This window comes from Apteryx mantelli, chromosome 1 (genome assembly GCF_036417845.1).
Source record: "Apteryx mantelli isolate bAptMan1 chromosome 1, bAptMan1.hap1, whole genome shotgun sequence".
NCBI lineage: Eukaryota > Metazoa > Chordata > Aves > Apterygiformes > Apterygidae > Apteryx > Apteryx mantelli.
This window is the reverse complement of record NC_089978.1, coordinates 167,506,104-167,524,077: the sequence shown is the minus strand read 5'-3', so window position 1 is coordinate 167,524,077 and position 17,974 is coordinate 167,506,104. Positions and strand designations below refer to the sequence as shown.

Below are 17,974 nucleotides of genomic sequence, written 5' to 3'. Positions count from 1 at the left end.
CCATTCTGAAACAGCCAATTCAGTAATAAACTGTATTGCGGTTATGCATACAATGTATGAAAGGACTGCATTGAGCAGATGTGCTAGTTCTGCATGACTGTATTTGCATTTATGCCGTATGACAATTCAGAAAGTTGTGACAGGATGGGAAACCAGAAAGGGGTGACGGTAAAAGAAAATGATTTGGATTTTGAAAATCTCTGAGCTAGGGAGAGGAAAGAATTGAAGAGACATGAACAGGCTAAGGAAAACATGGGAAGAATCACTTAAAGGTAGACAGCAGCTTAAGAAAGGGATGTGGAACTGGCAGTAGACAGGGCTGGTCCAGATGAAGAAAGAATGAGAAGATTAATCAGAGAGAATGAAACTAAAAAGGTAGAGGGGCAAATTAGCAGGCAAATTTATTTGAGCTTAAAATGAGATGGTGATTAAAAAACTAAAAATACTAGAGCCATTCTAAAATTGACTGTGAATTGCGGCCAAGAGAAAGATGCAAATATGCTAGGAAAGTGAACTACAACTGGTTGATAAAGAGAAAGGGGGGAAATTTAATCATAATACAGAAAGGTATACTTCTGCAGTGTTATGACAAAGAATAAAATGCTGTGTGTCAACAATTTGGGCCAAATGGATATTTTGTTTTGTGTATGTCATTTACACTGAAACCTTTAATAACCATTTTTAGCAATAACTTAAAATTTGATGTGAGGTACAAGTTTGCTTTTGTCATTCAGAAGCCTAGCTATATACGTGCCAAAGCAAAAAATCTATGAAAATAGAGAGCGTGTGTGAAAGTAAGTAAATAGGTGTATATTAGATCTGGGATTCCCCTCCCCCCCCCAGTTACATTAGAAATCACAGTTCAACAACTATAAAGGTTGTCCATGAAGAACAAATTCTGTTAAAATCCATCTAACTTTCACTGCACAGTGAAGGAAGAAATTCGGGGCCCCTGCCCCCTTTTCTGTAAAGTGGGAGGATGTAGAGGAGAAATAGGCATTGAGTAGGACATAACAAAATGTAGAAAACTGATTAAAAGAACCTAAATGCTCTTGAAAGAGAACCTCAACTAATAAAGCAGAGGATAATAAAGGTGAGGTTATTAGAAATAGAGAAAGAATCTTAACAGTAATGTATGTGACAATGATTACACAATGCATAGGAAAATAGAAAAGGCATGAGATTACAATAAATATTCTTATTCATTTTTTTTATATAGAAGTGAGGTAACATTTTGTAGTATTTTACAGGTGATTTTAAGTACTTAAGAGCTGTAAGTTACAAGGAAGATACTAAACAGTACACAATAGACATTTCTAAACAGAAGCTATAAACTGGTCTGTGTAATCTGCACCCAAGAGTTCTAAAAAAATTGGCTGAGAATATTTCTCTTCTCTTGAGGGTTCTTTTTTCACCCCATAACTCTCACAATACAGTGGAAATTCTAGAAGATTTGGAAGACTGCTATTCAGAAAGGTCAAGCAGAATAACCTAATAGTTATTTAGCCTAACGTCAGTCCTTGAAAAAATAATGAAGGAATGACCAAGAGATTCAAGAAATGCATAAATAATATTAACAGAATTAATGTTGAAATGATTTAATGGAAAACAAAACTGTTTAAAAAAAATTCTAGAACACATTTTCTTGTAAATAAGCAGTATGTCTAGCACATCTGTACCTTGATGCAGTGTGGGATTTTTTGTTTTTTGTTTGTTTTAGCTGTAAGTAGAAACACTAAATTGGTTAACTTTTAAAGCTTATTAATAGAGGGAACACTGTCACCAGAAGATGCATTTTTCAAGTCAAGTTTCTTCATAATTTGTCTTGTAAAGAAGTTACTTAATTTGCAGATGGTAAAAAGATGTAAAAAGTGAAAATACTGATTCTCTTGCACAGTCATCTGGTTCACTTGCTCAGTGGGACACACTCAGTCTGTTATATCAAAATCTGAAGTTGTACATTTAGAAGCAGCCACTACAGAATATATCTGCTTAACAGGGAATTGTACCCTGTACAGAAGCTTAATCAATATGGGTTACTTTCCTGTTGCCCATAGGGTTTTTTTAAATAATGTTGAAAAATTAGGAAGGGTTTGCTGTAAAGATGCATAGAAAAGGCTTGGGCTGAAGAGCATAAAATCGTAGAATAATTTAGGATGGAAGGGATCTCTGGAGGGCACACAGTCTTACCTCTTGCTCAGAAGAGGATAACTTGAAAATTAGATCAAGGTTGCTCAGGGACTTGTCAAGTTGAGTTTTGAAAATCTCCAAGGATGGAGATTCCACAGCCTCTCTGGACAACCTCTTGCAGTGTTTGATCACCTTCACTATGAAGAATTTTTCTCTGTATCTGTCTGGAATTTCTGTTGCTAAAAGCTGTATCTGTTCTCTTTTGTCAGTTTGCTGTGCATCTCTGAAAAGAGTCTGCTTCTGTCTTCTTTACCAATTAGGTAGTTGAAGATAGCAATTAGTTTTCTTCCTTTAGCCATCCCTTCTTCATGATGCACAAATTCAGCTCCCTGGTCTCGCTTCATGCATCATAGCCTACAGCCCCTAATCATCTTCGTGCCCTTCCACTGGACTCGCTCCATTTAATATCTCTATTGTATTAGGGGGCTGAAAAGTAGATGCCATACTTCAGATGTGGCCTTGTAGGTGCCAAGCAAAGTAAAATAACCACTTCCCTTGAGCTGCTAATTATGTTTTTGCTTACGTAGCCCAGTCTTGTGTCTTAAAAAAGAATAAATGTGTTTTTAGCTTACGAAAGAGATAATTGGAATATAAAGAGATCTAGGATATAGGATAAAGAGGTATTTCAACTATGTAAGTTCCTTTAAAAAGTGAAAATGGCTAGTAAAATAGACTTCCTAGTTCACAGAGACAAGAAAAGTGATGGGAGGCAGGAGGCAGACCAACTAATGTTTAGAAATGATGCTGCTTGCTGATTTATTTAAACCTTAAATTATGAGCAAGTAAAGGAAGTGGTGAATCTTTTGTTTGTCGTCTTCTGGAAAGACATCTAATCTTGATTTGAAGACAGGCTTTACATAGAAGAATGGCCAGCCTATGGTACTTAAACTTCGTAAGGCTTTGAAATGCCTTATGTATGACTTCAACTTTCCAGCTGGGTTATGTGGGATAGTGCTGGCTTGAAGTCTTCCATATAATCTAAATCATTGTTAATCTAAATTATCTGTTAACTTTATTATAAATCCTAGTTTTCTAGTAGGGGCTGTTAAGACTTTTATTGCTAGTTTGTCTTATGACCTGACTACATATTTAGCCAAACTTTGCCCTGCCTTATACTAAAATGGTGAGACCCTACAAATGTTGTTGTGATCTTCTGCCTTAGAACCATTTTTGGACCATCTTGTCTTGTGGCTGTTACTCAGATAAGATACTTAGATGATAAGGTTAAGAAAGTTAGCTAGCTTTGCATTAGCTAAGAGCCTGTCTAGATTCAGTAAATGAATGGCTGAGGGTATTTAATGGTCTGAGGAGGTGATGAGACTAGATGACATAGTGATTCCTTTTGGTTTCATGCTCCCAAATAAGTCTTCCTTAATTCCAGTGGCTTGATATTTCTCACCAATCATGCTGGAGTGATTCTGTGTTTTTGTTTTTGTTCCCCCCCCCCTTTCTTCTAGAACAAACAATAGGCAAGCCTTAATCTCCATGCGGCAGAATTTTTAACTGTTGGATGAAATCTCATAAGGTCAAGAAAAGTAAAATGCTCGATAATATTCAGTCATCCTAGTGACATGCAATCCAGTCACACACACACACGCGCGCGCTCGCTCTCTCTCTCTCTCTCTCTCTCTCTCTCCTCCTTTCTGTTTTGTTGTGGTTTTTTTCTTAATTTATGGTTAGACCTGCCCTAAAGTTGCAGCTTATTTGAGGTTTCTTTCTTTTGCATTTAGATCTGCTTGTTGTTGTTTACCAAAAAGAATAATACTTACAGCTGTGAAGAGTGTGACTCTTGCAGTGCCTTGATTTAGAACTTCAATGATATTTTCTGCTTGCTTATGATCAGTCACAAGTGTAGCTAACAATTGCAATATAGGCCCACATGGTGGGGAAGAGGAGGAAGGTTCCTTGTATTTTCCATCAGCAGCCTCACAGAGGAGAGGGTGAAGCCTTGTTTAGCTGCTCTGAACAGATTTGAACTCTGCTTAGAAAGGATAGCTTCCAGGATCTAAATCTATGCTGCAAACAACTTACTATCTTTACTGAGGAGAGTTAAATTTATGCGGTTTTCTAGCTTTGACTCAATTTTATGCGGAGAGAACATCAGCAACTTCTGATGCGTGCAGTTGGTTTCTTTACTCTGTGAGTGTGTTTAATTACAAAGCTCTGTCACACCTTCTGGACTTGTTACCGCAAGATGTGATGTCAAGAGAATTTTGAATATACTGTAGCTCAGGTTTCCCCGTTAACTTTCCTAATGCCATCAGTTAAATGTTTGACAGCATCAGGGAGAACGAAACTAATGTCTCATGAGCAAATCCTCAAAGTGAGAAAGTTGTAGAATCTCTTGTTTCTCACTGGATAGGATAAGTGGAGTACCATGCGTGGCAGCCCAAGAGCTGCGTATGCATTCCAGGAAGCCTTGTGATAGTGTAAGGAGGATTTTATAGAGAATTTCTATTCTCCTCTCTAGAATACTATCAACCAACTCAGTAGTGGAGGAGGCGCTGCAAAACCTCGTCCAAGACTGTTGACTGGGCACAGAAAATCCAGCTATCATAGGAACTGTTGAAGTTAAAATACTAAAACTCACTACAGTGCCACTTAAATAGATAACGCAGGCTGTCAGTTGGTTTGGACATGCCATGAGTATTTCTAACTTAGAATAAGAGATGGGCTTCCTATAGAGGTAGGCTTCATTTCCACCTTTTAAAGCAAAGTGTTATTCTCTAACAAAGAACTAGCATTTATTTAGCAAGGATATTGGAACAACAGCCTGCAGAATAATGGAAGTACTTTAATGTGTGCAAACCTGATAAAAGACTGGCTGAAACTCGAGCAGACGAAAGCTAAGATTATTCATCTCTTAATAGGTACAGTGCTGTTTGCTTATATACAAAATCTGAGGAGTTTTCATCTCTAAGCATAGTTGTCTTAAAATCTCAAGTCTGTAATTAAAAGCAGTGTGCATCCTTGAATTGTTGGTACCTGTTTTCTGCTGACTTTCCCAAGAGGAGGATGGAAACATTTTGGTGATGAGTACTCTAGTTTTTGCAAAGTGGAAAAGAAACTTTTCTTCCTAAACAGCTGTGGTTATTAGCTGTGCAGTTCAAATGCAGTATATACAGAGGTTTGAGAGGTTTTGGTAGAATTTTTTTCTTCACACATTGAAAGCCCTTGGCGATAGTCTTGGAGCCACTGCATCATTTGGGAAGGTCACCAAACTCTTAGACTGTTGTCAGCAGTCTTTTCCTTGAAAGTTGTGCACTTTTAAAAATGAGATGGGAATTGCCGGGATTTGTTGACTCTTACAAAATGGGTAGTAGTGCCTGTGCTGAAGCTTCTAGTAGTACTGAATAATAAATTCAGTTTATAATCATTTATGAGTTGTGAGAAGAAACTATTTGAGTGTCCCCTGTGCATGTCATGATGGCCAAGAACACTGATCCCGACAAAACCTATTCTGCGTGGGCATTGAAGTCAGTGATTGCTGTGAACATGTATCGGTACTATGACCCTAAACCCACAACACTGCTCTGTTGAGATGTGGAACTAGTGCTTTGAAGCTTTAGCATAGCTGGACTAATTCTGTCCAAAGACACAATAACCAGACATAATCCTGAAATTATAGGACATCTCTAACACCAAAGGCCAGATACTTAAGAAGGCAGTATCTACTTCCCAGACTTTTTTTGCATTACGCTGTGCCGTATGACTAGTCAAACACCTATATGCAAATATATAGTGGCCTTGTCTTGATATAACTTCAAGACATTTCACTAAGCTTTTGTTAGTGGTGGGTACTAGTTCTGAGAGTGACAAGGTTCAAGCGGATGCAAAACCAAGTAGATAATTTCTAAGCCCAAAGCTTAGTTTGCTGAAAGCTAGTTTGCTCAAAGAATTGCCTCTTGATTTGCAATATAGTTCAAGTCCTAAGACAGAGATGGAAAGGTTAGACATAAAGCATTTGCAAGTTGAGGGTAATCTATAGCTGGATTTCAGAGTCTTCCTATGTAGGAATCAAGAGTAGATTAGTCATTATTTGTCAGAATGTGAAAATGTCATGTATTTTATAAAAGATGTAAAGGAGAAGTTTGTCTTCTGCTACCTAACAAGCAGGTTTTTCATGAATCATCTTCATTATTGTGCATCAAATCATTTACTTGTTTGGAAGGTCGATCACCAGGTAAAAAGTATTAGATACTTGGAGCTGGAAGTACAGTATTTCAGATAAGTGCTTTCTCGAGGTCAGTCAACAGGTAGAGAAGTGAATTCTTGGTTTGTTCTTACTCAGAAACACCATGAGGTTCTTTTAATTCTGTTCTGGAAAGGTAGGGGATCTTGACACCTTCAAGGTAATTTAGTACAAAATCTGTTGTTTCTCATTCACAGAATATGAACCTTTCATATGAGACTTCCATTTCAAATTTCAGTTGTCTTCTTTCAAAATTGGGCCAGACTTACTTGAGTCAGAGTCTGGGAATAGCGTTGATTTGTTGAGAAACCATTCCTCTCCCTTCCCCCCTTCTCATATTTGTGAATTTGTTACCTAGTTAGCACAGTCCATGTGGTTTGTGCCCTTTTGGTGAAGCACAAGGATAATTTTGAATTGGGCTACAGACTGCTTTTGATGTATAAAATATACGAAAAAAATGTCTGCTTTAGAGGGTTTTGGTCCCTTAAGAGTATACTACAAAACACTAGTTTTATTAGATGCTTCTTTTATTCATCCCCATGAGATCCTCCTCTACAGCAGCTAAACAAATTCTTTTGGCTTGTTAATAGTTTGGAAAAAGAAAGGAGGTATTTGCCAAGAGTTTCCTATGCTTCTCGAATTTAACATCAGTTACTGTCTGTCTGAATATAATATGTTGTTTATTTTAGTTCTGAGGATAGGATTTGTTTCCTAGATGTGATCATCTAGAGCCATTTTAGATGCTGTAGGATATGACTCCTGCATCTCAACTGCAATTCCAGAAGGGCACAGGTCTCCTGTAGGTCTTGTGTTAAATCTGCCAGTTTCATGCGTGTTGTAGAGCATCAAATACGGCACTAGTTGCCTGTGCTTAGGCTACTGAGTCTCATTCAGTGTGCTCATAAGCTCCTTCTTGAGCTTGTACATTTACCATGGCTTATTATAGCTTCTGTCTCTGTATCCTGTTGTCCTTAAAGTTAGAAGGTCTGAGCATTTCAGAACTCTTCAGGCAAAACACTGCCGTGTACTTTGCTTAACTAAGATGGACATATTCAGATCACAGAACACAAGTAAATCTGTTTTCCCCATCAAGATATACTACTTATTACATGGACTGTGTTCTGTACTCTCATAAATTTGAATGATTTGGGATAGCAAATGAATTGCAGTAGCATTGTCTAAAACTTCTTGGTGGTTGATATTTTCTAGAAGCTAGTTTCTTAGAAGCATTCTAATCTTCAGCAAGAAGGATGAAGCACTGAATTGGATCTTCTTGCTTTGGTTATTCAGGGTTTTTGGTCAAGTTTTCCCACTTGGTGGTTTTTTTCAATATCCTTGTGAAACAAGATCACATACACAGTGGCGTTTGGAAAGAACTTGTCAGTTTGTGGATTTTTTTTTTCCTTAGAAGCAATACTTTTATTAATGACCACTTTCACTCTTCAAAATTAATTCAGTTTCTGAATAACATTCTTTAAATAATGGAGAAGAATCTCATACTTGATACAGTGTGTCCTGCACAGTATTATAATTGCTTTAAGGTCAAGTATTAAACTTAGGATATTCAGAATCAGTGTTAACCATCAAAGAAAATCATGCCAGATCATAGGAATTCATAGCTGAGACAGTCATCTAACCTTAACTTTGCCTTCAAATAATACCACATAATTTCACAAAAAAGCATTTTAGAGGTTCTTGTTCCAAAATTGCTAAACACATTTACAGATGTATTAGAAACCTTTCCTTCTTTTTTCTTTTTTTTTTTTTTTTCTTTTTTCCCCCTTGTAAAGCAATGGTCATTTTGATGCAAAGTGTTGATTTAAAGATCAGGAAGTATGTTCTAGGGCTTCCATATCCCTTGCGAACATAAAATGCATTAGCTTATTTAAGAGCATAAACTAGATAAAAGCTGTCTTCTCAGTACAGGTTAGATTTATTTGCTTTTGTATTTACTTACTGTGTTACTGAGTCCTTTAGCTGTACCTTCTGACTAGCTGATGTTGAGGTTGGCTTTCTAAGGAAATTTCTTCTACTGGGAGGAAGAGGCAAGACTCTTCTAGTTCACTTTAACTGTTATATTTCCTGGGGGGGGGTTGGCAATGGAATTTACTGAAAAATAAACATCTGTCTCTCACTTTTCAGGCAAGAAAAACTGAGGTGGGAGACACAGTTACTTGACCAGGGCTAAAATGTCAATTATTAGCAGAATTAAAATGGAAACCAAATCATCTTCAGGATACTATGACCTGGAGTCTTGTGATAATGATAAATCATGAAGGAAGATGTCATTGCAACCCACCCCCACCCACTGGGTGGGAAAGGAGGATTAGAGCAATCACAAGTTTGTTTTTCCTTCTCCCCACTCCCAACCCTCCAGGTTTACGTGATTGTGAGGAACAGTCATTTGATGACCTTTTTTGTCCAAAGCCATATCCACAGGAATACATATCTTGTCCTGCCAGCAAATAGGCAGGCCTTGCCCTGAAATCTCAGTTGCCCAGCACGGTATAGAGAATCTGTTGCTGCTGCATTCTTGTCCCAAAGTCTTTTTGTTTTGCTCTCTCCTTTTTCACTTTTAGTACTTCAGTGCTGTTACAACCTGGTAATCTTTGCTAGTGATGTTTTGTTCTTGACATATGGAGGCTTTGGAATCTCTGGGCCTTTGACCTTCACTGTGCCTGCATCTGGTCTGATTCTTTGTAAGTCCCTTCAGACTAACTGATGTTGAGAAAGTGTATGACTCTACTTAAAGCTGGATTCAGTATGTATACTTTCTGCTTCATCTCACCTTCACTCAAGTGCCTGGATAACCTCAAAGATTATGCACTTAGCAATATTAGGGATCTTTGTGAGAAATTAAAGCCCTTCCCATGGAAGCTCACATGCCTTCCTTTGAAGAAGTGTATTCCCCGGAGAAGCTGAAAAAAGCAAAGCCTAAGAAGCAGAAAAACATTTGCAGTGCAAGATGAAGCACATCCACAGATCCTGTCAAAATCTGAGCATTCTGACTTTGTTTTTGGTGAGACTTCCTCTATGCCTAGCCTGGTTATTGATTATCTCTCTGAGAATCAAGACTTTTAGAATGCAGGAAACCTCAGGAACATGATACTTCCTTTTCCAGATTACCCTTTGGTGCCAAATGTTCTGCTATTTTTAGAATTCAGTTCTTGGCACTGGAAACCCTTATTACCTCTATGCAGAATTCTGACCATCCCCTTACTCTTATGACTTCAAAGCAGAGAGATGGATGACACTCATCTTGTTTCTTGATACCTGTCTAAGACCAACATATTTCATATCTTCTTCACGGTAAGATTCAAGGATATCTTCTAGGGTGATCGGACTAAGGACATGCATGGTAAGTGATGTAGAGAGAATCATGAGATTCACATGAGTCACATGAGACACAAAGAAGCTGGTTTTCTCTCCCACGTGAGAGAGAATCCACTTCTGCCCCATCTTATCCCGTGTTTCATAGTTGTTGGTGGCACCTTCCGCACCCAAATTTGGAGAAGTAACGACTCGCTACCAAGGCATGTGCATTGCTATTTCAAGCCTGCAAGCAGATTTCCTTATCTCCAAGTATTTCTTGTACGTAGATGGAAGTCTTTTCTGTTACTGTACGGGTACACTCACATTTTCCAGAGAGTGCTGGAGTTCCAGCACTGCTCTTCATATCCCCAGAGAATGCAGGAGTTCCTAGGGTGGACAGGTGATTTGTGTTTATCCCTTTATCACAGGAGTAGTACAGGCTCTGAATATACTTTGCAAAGAAGTGTCAGCATGCTGATTCATGTACCTTGCTACTTTTAACTTAGATATTGGGAAGCTTTTAGCAATGGAATGGACAAGAAAGTAACAGAGGTTCCACCATGAAACTTCTGGTATGCTGCTGTGACAGATCTTTTCTCTTATGATTTTTCTCTCTTTCTCAACTTGCTAAGGCAAAGCAAGTTGACTTGTTTATCTGCCTTATTTAGGAAGTATACAACTGCGTTATTTCTCTGTCTGCCTGTGGAAGATAAGTTTTTCTCTACGTGGTGTTGAATTGTTTTTGCATGTTTAACCAGTCTTTCCTCTGTACTAGTTTTGATTGCTCAGTGAGTTATAAACATAGTCCTTGTTATTCTAATAGCTTGAGTCCAAACTTAGATCAGTTTGCTACTAGATGAAGTCTTTTTGTGGCTCTTTGTTTGAGGAGGGGGAAGGGTGAGTTTTGGCAGGCATTGATGTATTCCATACTGTGTTTCCACTGAGCGAGATCTCTGAGGAATTATTCAAAGTCTTCAGTCATGTTGCTCATAGTACTTCATCTTATTTAGAAGATTTCTCTTAATTTTTCTTAAAGCATTGGTCTTTCAAGTGTTGAAGCGTCTGTACGTGTATTTGATATGAGAGTCTTGAGATTGTTATCTGTGCAGAACCAAAACTTTTTGGAAAATCTCTCAGCTATTTATTTCCATTACCAAAAAATCAAAAACATCATTGTGTCTGTCCAAGAATTGTTTAGTTGGATATTGGACTGCATCAAAGCATCTTGGAAGTTTGCAGAGATGAATCAGCCAAGGATGGTGAGAGCTTCCCTGTTCAGTGAGAGTTGAATCCATCCTGTGCAGCATGGCTGTCTTTAAATGTTTTTCAGGGCAGCCCTTTGGATACCATGATGAGCAGAACAGTTGATTCTGTTCAGAACCTACCCACATCAAGTTCTGAAAGTGGTCCGCAGGTGCAGCGAGGTGATCATGGTCATCTTCAAATGCAAATTTGCAACCATTCAGAGAAGTTTAAACTGTAGTTGCAATTCCTTGAGCTGCTCTGTCCTCTCACTTTTTTTTCTTTTAACTTCAGAGCAGTCCTCAAGACTGAGGTCACAGATTGAGCTGGGATGGCTTGGCTTGGGACAGCTAGGATATTTGCTGTTATTCAGCTACACAGACTGGCTTGCTTGACAGTTTTCTCTTTTTTTTTTTTTTTTTTTTTTCCTGGTTTACAGTGACATTTTAAGACCTATCTATTACTAGTTTTGGTTTATCATTAAACACCGCATAATGTTGAGCAGCTCAGATGTCTTTGTGGCAGTAAAATGACTCTGATGAGCCAAAAGTGTGTGTTTTCTTTTCTGTATTGTTGAGCACTGGGAAAAGTGGGTGCACAGGTGTGTGATGTAGGAGTACAGGGAGAAGGAAATTGAGCTGCAAGTTTGTGTGTAACCATGTCATGGAAAATGCATGTAGACAGCATAGCTCAAGGAACTTCACACATTGGTAGAGATTCACTGTTTGAATAGACTGAAAATGAGCTGGAAATAGACTGCCAAGGTTTGCTAAGGTTTCCAACGCTTTGCATCAGCATTGTTACAACAACCCTTGTAACTTTTCTAACTTTTTCTAACTGCATGTTCCCAAATCTTGCCATTCTGTCCCTTATGTTGGCACAGCAAGGAGCTGGATTGGAGAACTGATCTCTGAAAGGCTATTTACCCCACACACACCCCCAAAAAAAGTTTAATGTCCCGGTCTGCTGCATCATACAAACTGTTCCACCAGCGTAATAAAGATGGCATAAGGGTGGGAATGACTCACTGAGGAATGGGGTTGTACAATTTGTCACTGCAAAAATGCACATGGATCCTCCACATCAGTGTCAACAATCCTGTAAATATATGCAGTGACTGTAAAACAAGTTTTGATGATCTCAGGGAAAGACCATATTTGAAAAGGATATGGAAAAATGACAAATTCTTTATTGTCAAGGACATTACTTTTGGAGGAGGATTGTTTGTTTGTTTGTTTGTTTGGAGGGGGGTGGAGTCTAAGAATATTGCTACTTTTGGTTTGGAAAGCATTCTTGTTGTTGTTGATTTTACAGAAATCTATGTCCATGTAGAATAATGGTGAGAAAGGTCTATAAATATGTGGAAGTTATGGTGTGCTATGAGGTGGTTCTGTCTCAGCAATGTCATTTAGTCTGAATATACAGCCTTACTGCCTTTACTGCCTTTAGGTCTGTCTTCCTTTTCACTGTCTCAGTACACTCAGTAAGATGCAGATTGAAAGAAAAACAGGAAAGGAGAAACAAACTTGATTTTTGTCCTTACTTAAATTTGAATGTATACATTATACACCCCCCCACCCCCGAGAAATCTCAGGTCCTCTAAAGTGTTCAGACTGGAACAGGATTTTTTCAACTTTAAGAAGAGTGGTTTAGAGAAGTGCTGGCAGCTCCTCAGTTGGAAAACATCCTCCACTTAGAAGTGACCCTTCCTTGCCTGGATAGGAGTGAAAAAAAAGACCACAAAATCTGAACTGACTAAAGGAGCTCCTCCGCTTTTCTCCTGTGGTTATTGTGGCAATAAGGAGTTACCAACAGTACTCTAAGGCAGAGGAATAGGCCCTCAAGCTCGGTGCTCGCTTGTCCTCACCCTCCATCTTCCTTGCCCGGTTTCAAAGTGAACCAGAGCTGCTTCATGCCAGCAGTGTCAGCCCCGCTGCATCTCAGTTGAGAAAGAAAGCTGATGGCAGTTCTTGGATCTCTTGGTTTAGAATCTGGTACTCTGACTGTAGGCTGAACACAGTCTGACCACAACAAAGGATCTCCACTGAACAAAGCAAAAGTGTCTTAAGTGCCCCTTTTGAAGTCAGTATCTCAAACATGCTTAAACTCTAAAGAATAAACCCACAGTTTTGCCAATCAGGGGAATCCTAGCTCAAATTTTGCTCTACATGATAAGGAGAATCAAGTAGTATTAAACTTGGGTCTCACTATGAATCAAAAAATATGCAGCCCTAGCAAAAAGTACAGCCACTGGATTGTTCTTTTCTGTAACTACTCTGAGATGGAGAATGAGAAAATTCATTAAGGTTCTGGTTGACAAACTCACTGAGAATAGCAGAGGAAGCAGTTTCCAGTCACTGTCATGTGAGAATTCTGCTAAAAGACACTAAGTAAAATCTGTTTCTCTTGGTGGCATTTTGGAGAGAATATCCTAATACTGTCCATCAGGAAGCATAGCAGCCTGCTGGTTTTGATGTAGTTCCAGAGAGAAAGTTATTTGACAGGACAGTGGCCCCCTTCCCCCCCCCCCCCCCCAATAAATATTCAGTTAAAAAAAAGGTGGTACAGAAATTCTGCAGAAGAGGAAGAGCATACTACTTGACCAGTCTGAGGTAAATTCTTATTGCCTATCGCTCTTTTTAGGTGGGAAACACTCCAACATGGGATGAAGGCTTCTTCCAGACAAAACTGAAACACTGCTGAGTATTATAGCTATAGGGTTCACTCAAAATCTCATTCTTTCTCTCTATATAAGGATGATGATATATGTGAATGGTGATATAGAAAGAAGACCTATTGCTGGACTAGCTTACAAACAGAATGAAAAAGTTTAAGCAAATTAAGCATTATCCGTGACTTCTACTATTGTAGACACTTTTATTATTATAACCACTTCTTTTGTTGGACCAGTACTAGAATAAATTAGTAATCCAGCCTCTGCTAAAAGAGAAGGAGAAGTTAAACCTTTAATCTGGGCTTAGTTCTAGAAAAGAATCTCCTTTTCTGTACCAATACTTCTGTATTGATAGTCAACACAATTTGACACCCATTCATTGCCATTAGGATACTTGGAAGGTTTTATCATTCGTGGAGAAGTGCTACTAGTATTTTTAGAAGGTTGGTAGTATTGCTGTTTAACATCTTCATGTCATCTTTTTAGATGGCTTCTTTAGCGAAGCCTTTTTCAGAAACAAAATGTCATAGCTGGATGAGTTGGGATGCTTTGTTATTGTTTTTTTCACAAATAGAGGAAAAAAGAACTTTTAACGCTTCCCTGACACGTTTGCAATCTTGAATATTGTTAAAAGATTTGCAGTAATTTGCCTTATTGCAGAGGAGAAAATAAAAAAAAATAGGAACGCTTGTTCTCTCAAAACAAACACGCTTTTTTACTACCTCTCATGGATCAGTAGTTTTTTGTTCAAACAGTCTTCACTGGGGCTGTACAAGATTTTTCAAGATGTTAGTGACAACTTTCAAAGAATATTCAGGTTAGTAGAAACCTCAGGAGGTTATCTGGTTCAATTACTTCTATTAAACTTTCTTCAACATCTTCTTTATTTAGAGAAATTCTTCCCTGAGAAGGTCTCTGAGTAGTTCAGGTGACAAGTGAGTATGACCAGGTTAATACTGACCGTCTGGGTACATAAACTGACCTGATCTGTTTATCATGACAAGTGCAAACTCGACAAAGGGATTGTCACACATACAGAATCATGAGGAGAATCTGGAGTTACTGTCTGCACAATGATCAGGAAACAGCTCAGCTGTGGTGTGTGCCAGCACATGGCGAGAGGAGACAGTTGATGTATATTGATGTGTGCAGTTGTTGAAAGAGAAATTCACCCCTTGAGGACTTGGAATAAGGTGAATCTGCAGTCCTTTCCTTAGAGAAAGAAAGCATTGTGGCTTGCTGGTTCAGCAGGCAAAAGCCAACCTGTGTAGGAACTTTGTTCAGAATAAATCAGAAAGCTTTAACATCAGAAGGAAAAAAAAATTCTCGGTAGATGAAAGAGAAGACAGTGTGATCTTCTGTTTTCAGCAGGATTTCAAAATCGGGATATAGTGTAGAATTCTTAATTCAAAGTATACTCTTTCCCACAATACAATAGGCTGGATCTACTGTGCCTTTTCTAGTGGTTGGTAAATACAGAGCTAGAGTTCTGAATCACAAATAAAGTACCTTGTTTACAGTTCATGCTTTGTAGTACAGAGGTTTTCATTTACTGAATTGCCTATTTCTTTCTTCAGAGAGTCTCCATCTGCTTTCTGCATTTGGCAGACTTCCTGGGGGTTAAGCTATTACAGTTAAGATTAAATCTTCAGAGGTCAAGACAGCTTTCCTGTGAGGCTTTGATACCACTTGTCAGTGGCAACATTCTTGAGTATTATTCACACTGCCTACTTTTGGCATCTAACTTTTTAGGTGGTGCTTAGGAAGCATTCTAGAGAAAAAAGATGGAACTTTACCATAGGCGATCACCCTGTCCTAAGTGACCCTACACAAGTGCCTTTTTCTCTATATAATTTTATATGGAGTTTAGGAAAACAAGCCTTGTAAGACATACAAAATAGTTGCATAAATTCTTCTTGTTTGTGATGATGGTGCTTCTGGATTGTTGCTTCAACTGCCATCTTCCCCCCCCCCCCAATGGTAAAATTAGGGATGTTTTTGTACAGTTATTTTGAGTTCTCTAGAAAACATTTTATGGACCATTCTGACAAAATCAGTGCCAAATGATAGATCAGTCAACCTCAACTGGCAGCTCCTCTTTTGGTATTGTATACTACTGTGAATGCTGGCTTGATCTTTCATGCAGATTCACAGTACTTCATGAATTTGTAATGTCTTGTTTGTTTATTTTTAAAGATCTGCAGAAGCAACCAAAACAATAACTTTATTGCTGAAAGAAATGTGTTTTTGTTTACTTCCATCAGAGCATGCCACCTGCTTTCCCCTTATGGAGGCAACCCTGGCAGTAGAAGTGGGACTCCGGACCCACTCTTTCTGAGCAGCAGGGGTCTCAAGAGGATCATGTCTCTAGATGTATTTCTCTAGTCCACCAGGCTAGTGCCTGTGATCTTACCAGTCAGCCCTGCTAAACATTCTGGGGTATATAGTCATTTGTCTGCAAGAACATTCTTTGTCATCCCTCCTACTTTTAACACCTTGCCAGCAGCAAACAAAGATAGCCAGTAAATAAAGTGTTCCTCTCTTCCGTTCTTTTCCCCAGTGTTACCATACAGGGGAGTGTTGGTTCCTATATCCTTTTAAGATAGATTCTAGAATGTTTAAAGACCTCGAATATTGTTAAGGAGAAGTGGCACAGAATGCTTGACAGCTGTATGCCTTCATGCTTGGTAGGTTTGCCATTTCTGTTATTACAGCCTACAGAGTTCTGCTTTGTGGATTGCAGTATCACCTGTTGCTGCATCAATAAAAAGATGCTGACTTCCTCCTTTTGTCTACAAGTTCATTGCCAGCTTCATGCACAGTTGACATTGTGACTTAGTGCAAACTGGGACTGATAGTCTTGTTTGAAAAGAGTTCCACAGGAAAAGAATTAAAAATAATAATACTGGATGAGAGGTTAAAAGACAGGAATAACTTTTCAGAGTATTTTTTGTGCATCTTACATAATTGCAAGCCTCGTTGGGGTCATTAGTGAAGATCCTCCTAAGTCAACACATAAGAAATACTTCGGGAAGTTTAAGTTGGCCTAGATCTGCTATGAAATCTGTGGTCCCTTCAGGTGAAAAGTAGAAGTCTTTGTTTATCTGATAAAACATCTTTGTGCTCTTTATTTTGCAGTTCTCTTTTTGCAAGAAACATGGACTGAGAATACCCAGAGCATGCTGTGTACAAAAGGAAGGTCAGGAGGACACTTCACATATAATTTTCTTTTTTTCTGTTTCCTCTTCAAGGACCTATCTGTAGGATATTGAGGTTCTGGAAAGGTAGATTCTTTCTTGGTTGTGGAGAAGAAATGTCTTTAGAGTACAGAGGTTTTTCACTTTCATTATTTTTTGTTAGAAGTCCATATTGCTTTGTAGTATCAACAATATGCATATAATTTACAGGAAATATTTCAGATTCCTAGTAGAGGTATCTTACCACTGGGATGGATCTTGCCGTTTGGTCATCCCACCACACAAAAGATAAAAGTCAGCTACTTAGTAGTTATAACAATTTATTTATAGAGACCAGGGATTGAAAGGTCAATCCAGGTGAGATCATCCTTTTAAGTAACCAGCTTTCTTGGAGTAATTTTAAAGCTCTTTATGGTTTACTGATCACAGAAATCCACACTCTTCGGAAGTACCTAAGTCAATAAGAACTTACAAGAATGACTAACTGAAGTGAAGCTTTTTATCAAAGACATGTTGCCAAAAGTATTCTTCAGATTTCTGGGACTTACTCTTGCAGTTGGATGATGCAGAACATTTTTTAAGCCAAACTGTATCTAGATGGGAGACAGTGTTTGAGTATGTCAGTCATAAGCATCCCAGCAGACCCTCTCTTGTGAAATGGGTGAAAAGATCAGGCATGGAACATAGTCTCTGTCCTTTACCCTTATCAAGGCATTTGGGGATGTTACTTCCAGCTGAGGCTGGGGAATCCAGTTATGCCATCTTTTAAACTCATGGAATACTTTTTCTTTGTGAAGATTCCTAGGAAAAGTTCTGAGGCTCTCCGACTGCTGTGCCAGGAATTTACTTTTGCGCCAGAGTTCAGGTACAACAGCAACGTTTATGTTCATAGAAAGGGAAGAACCACGTCCTCCTCCTTTCAAGGAGTAATTGTTTCTGGGTTTTGCAGCAAGATGATATTCTCAGACTCATATTTTCTTAGGGATATTTAGAAATGTCTCTAAAACATCTCTTTCCTTGGAGATACAATTGATGTATGCCTCTCTGATACAGAAAATTCTGAGACGAAAAGGAAGGTCTTAATAGACCTAGAATAGATTATGTAGTTTCTGTACACGTAAACTTCTCAGTTCTTTCTTGATTTCTCTCTTGCTATGTACTCTGGCT

At 38.5% G+C, this 17,974-nt stretch overlaps 1 protein-coding gene across 10 annotated transcripts in view; it reads left to right on the top strand.

Annotated features, from left to right (window-relative positions):
• The window catches only part of ATF7IP (activating transcription factor 7 interacting protein), a 115,080-nt gene that overhangs the window by 18,076 nt on the left and 79,030 nt on the right, over positions 1-17,974 (top strand). The window lies entirely within an intron of this gene.